The following is a 4,884-nucleotide window of genomic DNA, read 5'->3' on the forward strand; positions in this document are numbered from 1 at the left end:
TGTGTGAAAAAAAAAAAAATTAATTATACCATCACACCTTCGTAGTTCTGGGCCAGTCCCACCCAAATCTTACACCCTGACTTGGTTCCTGAAATTCCAACCCAACATATTTGTAGTTGGTTCACCCATTTGCCTGGGTCCAGAATTTATTGGACACTGAAGATGTTGTCTGGCTCATGCACAGTTCAGTAGGGCTATCACTTCTGTTTTGTGGACACACTCCAAATACTAACTTTAAAGATTTATTAATTTGTTTTTTTTAATTAATTTTGAGCAAGAAGATTACACTATTGACTTACATTAAACTTGTGATTATGTAAACATCCAAATTTCTTTTCGCCACTATAAGTCAGTATTGCACATAAATTTTTAAAAATAATAATTCATAGAGCTATTGAGCCAGGGAATATTAGAGAATACTTCGTTGAACTTATTTAATGCTGTCATCCCATTTTATTAGACTGGAAACCTACGGGAACTAAGATCATACTTTGTTACTGATGGAGCCAGGGTTAAATGCGAGTTTCCTAACTTAATATGATTTACATACTATGGAGCAGACTTTGAAACTTGCTTTGACTTTCTCTCTTGGTCTCTGCTTTCAGGGAGAGCTACTAGCTTCCGTAAGAAGCATTCTGGAGTAGTGGTTACCGCCATGGGCTGTGGGGTATAATCAAACATATTTCAGCCTTGCCACTTACTGGTTGTATGATGTTGGATAACCCAGCTAACCTAGCTGAGATTCAGTTTTTTCACATTTAGTACAACATAATAAGAAATCTAGTAAGATTTTTGTAGAGATCAATTGAAATAAAGTATAGCACCTAATATACAGGGAACAATACAATGTTAGCCATTATTATATGCATTATTTCCAATTTTAGTGAGCATTTCAACTACAAACTCATTTAAGTTCTGTTGAATGAGATAAAGCAAAGGGCTTATCATTATAGTTTTCAGTAGAACATTCCTTTCTGTTCAACATAGAAGGATTAATCAATACTTTTTGGATATACTTTTAAACTCAATTCATACTCAAAATCTTTTTCATAATGATACCCCTTAGCTACTTTATCAATTCATATTTTAGCATATTTTTCTTTAAATGACATATAGTAGTTGGCACTAAGACATAGTTATCTGAATGTCAGTAGAATCTAGTCTTATATACAGAACAACAACAACAAAAATCCAGAATTCATTATTATTTTCAAAAAGTTAAATTATATTTTAAATCATAAATTATAGAAAAAAGATACAGAAAATAACTTCAACAGATATTTATTCCACTATCATTTTTATTTCAGTAAATATTTTTAGATTTTTGTATACAAGTAAAATATGCAGTAAAAAACCATTATACACATCCAACTAGGAAATTTACATAGTTATATTCTTTGTCAATAATCACATATGGAGGAAATTCTTATGATGGAATTAAATTTTCCTAGTCCTTACATATAAAACAGTATAGTATATTGTGGTATTTAAAAACCATTTTAATGCGGTATGATTGACACACAAAACGCTCCTGAATGCTTCCTGGAATCATCTGCCTGAGGATGATTAGGGTGGTAGTGTTTATCCATCACTCTCATCCTATGTTGATGGAGGTTGCTCCTGAAGATGTTAACTTCCACCTACTTCTGGCTGCTCATCTGTGACTGCAGAATGGACTGCCCTTAGGGTCCCTGATGTGGCATCAGAGAAGGCTAACAGCACAAAGCAACAGACACTTTCTTGAGCAGAAACCCTGTCATTCCTACCTGAATTGAAGCCAGCACAGAACTGTTCACTGCAGCCACGTCTGTAATCAAGAGGTAAGGCCAAATACAAAGGATCATGAGAGATTACTGCGAGCAACTATATGCCAATAAAATGGACAACCTGGAAGAAATGGACAAATTCTTAGAAATGCACAACCTGCCGAGACTGAACCAGGAAGAAACAGAAAATATGAACAGACCAATCACAAGCACTGAAATTGAAACTGTGATTAAAAATCTTCCAACAAACAAAAGCCCAGGACCAGGTGGCTTCACAGGCTAATTCTACCAAACATTCAGAGAAGAGCTAACACCTATCCTTCTCAAACTCTTCCAAAATATAGCAGAGGGAGGAACACTCCCCAACTCATTCTACGAGGCCACCATCACTCTGATACCAAAACAGACAAAGATGTCACAAAGAAAGAAAATTACAGGCCAATATCACTGATGAACATAGATGCAAAAATCCTCAACAGAATACTAGCAAACAGAATCCAACAGCACATTAAAAGGATCACACATTATGATCAAGTGGGGTTTATCCCAGGAATGCAAGGATTCTTCAATATATGCAAATCAATCAACGTGATACACCATATTAACAAATCGAAGGAGAAAAACCATATGATCATCTCAATCAATGCAGAGAAAGCTTTTGACAAAATTCAACACCTATTTATGATAAAAACCCTCCAGAAAGTAGGCATAGAGGGAACTTTCCTCAAATAATAAAGGCCATATATGACAAACCAACAGCCAACATCGTCCTCAATGGTGAAAAACTGAAACCATTTCCACTAAGATCAGGAACAAGACAAGGTTGCCCACACTCACCACTATTATTCAACATAGTTTTGGAAGTGTTAGCCACAGCAATCAGAGAAGAAAAAGAAATAAAAGGAATCCAAATCGGAAAAGAAGAAGTAAAGCTGTCACTGTTTGCAGATGACATGATACTATACATAGAGAATCCTAAGGATGCTACCAGAAAACTACTAGAGCTAATCAATGAATTTGGTAAAGTAGCAGGATACAAAATTAATGCACAGAAATCTCTTGCATTTTTATACACTAATGACAAAAAATCTGAAAGTGGAATTAAGAAAACACTCCCGTTTACCATTGCAACAAAAGGAATAAAATATCTAGGAATAAACCTACCTAAGGAGACAAAAGATCTGTATGCAGAAAATTATAAGACACTGATGAAAGAAATTAAAGATGATACAAATAGATGGAGAGATATACCATGTTCTTGGATTGGAAGAATCAACATTGTGAAAATGACTCTACTACCCAAAGCAATCTACAGATTCAATGCAATCCTTATCAAACTACCACTGGCATTTTTCACAGAACTAGAACCAAAAAATTCACAATTTGTATGGAAACACAAAAGACCCCGAATAGTTAAAGCAATCTTGAGAAAGAAAAACGGAGCTGGAGGAATCAGGCTCCCGGACTTCAGACTATACTACAAAGCTACAGTAATCAAGACAGTACGGTACTGGCACAGAAACAGAAATATAGATCAATGGAACAGGATAGAAAGCCCAGAGATAAACCCACGCACATATGGTCACCTTATCTTTGATAAAGGAGGCAAGAATATACAGTGGAGAAAAGACAGCCTGTTCAATAAGTGGTGCTGGGAAAACTGGACAGCTACATGTAAAAGAATGAAATTAGAACACTCTCTAACACCATACACAAAAATAAACTCAAAATGGATTAAAGACCTAAATGTAAGGCCAGACACCATCAAACTCTTAGAGGAAAACATAGGCAGAACATTCTATGACATACGTTACAGCAGGATCCTTTTTGAGCCACCTCCTAGAGAAATGGAAATAAAAACAAAAATAAACAAGTGGGACCTAATGAAACTTAAAAGCTTTTGCACAGCAAAGGAAACCATAAACAAGATGAAAAGACAACACTCAGAATGGGAGAAAATATTTGCAAATGAAGCAACTGACAAAGGATTAATCTCCAAAACATACAAGCAACTCATGCAGCTCAATACCAAAAAAACAAACAACCCAATCCAAAAATGGGCAGAAGACCTAAACAGACATTTCTCCAAAGAAGATATACAGATTGCCAACAAACACATGAAAGAATGCTCAACATCATTAATCATTAGAGAAATGCAAATCAAAACTACAATGAGATATCATCTCACACCAGTCAGAATGGCCATCATCAAAAAATGTACAAACAATAAATGCTGGAGAGGGTGTGGAGAAAAGGGAACCCTCTTGCACTGTTTGTGGGAATGTAAATTGATACAGCCACTATGGAGAACAGTATGGAGGTTCCTTAAAAAACTAAAAATAGAACTACCATACTACCCAGCAATCCCACTACTGGGCATATACCCTGTGAAAACCATAATTCAAAAAGAGTCATGTACCAAAATGTTCATTGCAGCTCTATTTACAATAACCAGGACATGGAAGCAACCTAAGTGTCCATCAACAGATGAATGGATAAAGAAGATGTGGCACATATATACAATGGAAGTTTACTCAGCCATAAAAAGGAACGAAACTGAGTTATTTGTAGTGAGGTGGATGGACTTAGAGAATGTCATACAGAGTGAAGTATGTCAGAAAGAGAAATACAAATACTGTATGCTAACACATATATATGGAATCTAAAAAAAAAAGAAAAGAAAATGGTCAGAAGAACCTAGGGGCAAGACGGGAATAAAGATGCAGACCTACTAGAGAATGGACTTGAGGATACGGGGAGTGGGAAGGGTAAGCTGGGACAAAGTGAGAGAGTGGCATGGACATATATACACTACCAAACGTAAAATAGATAGCGAGTGGGAAGCAGCCGCATAGCACAGGGAGATCAGCTCGGTGCTTTGTGACCACCTGGAGGGGTGGGATTAGGGAGAGTGGGAGGGAGGGAGATGTAAGAGGGAAGAGATATGGGGACATATGTATATGTATAACTGATTCACTTTGTTATAAAGCAGAAACTGACACACCATTGTAAAGCAACTATACTCTAATAAAGATGTTAAAAAAAAAAAAAAAAAAGAGGTGAGGCCAAGAGGATGTGAAAGGAAGTGGAACAAGAGTTGTCTGATAGGGCTTCCCTG

The sequence above is a fragment of the Eubalaena glacialis genome, chromosome 5 (assembly GCF_028564815.1).
Source record: "Eubalaena glacialis isolate mEubGla1 chromosome 5, mEubGla1.1.hap2.+ XY, whole genome shotgun sequence".
NCBI lineage: Eukaryota > Metazoa > Chordata > Mammalia > Artiodactyla > Balaenidae > Eubalaena > Eubalaena glacialis.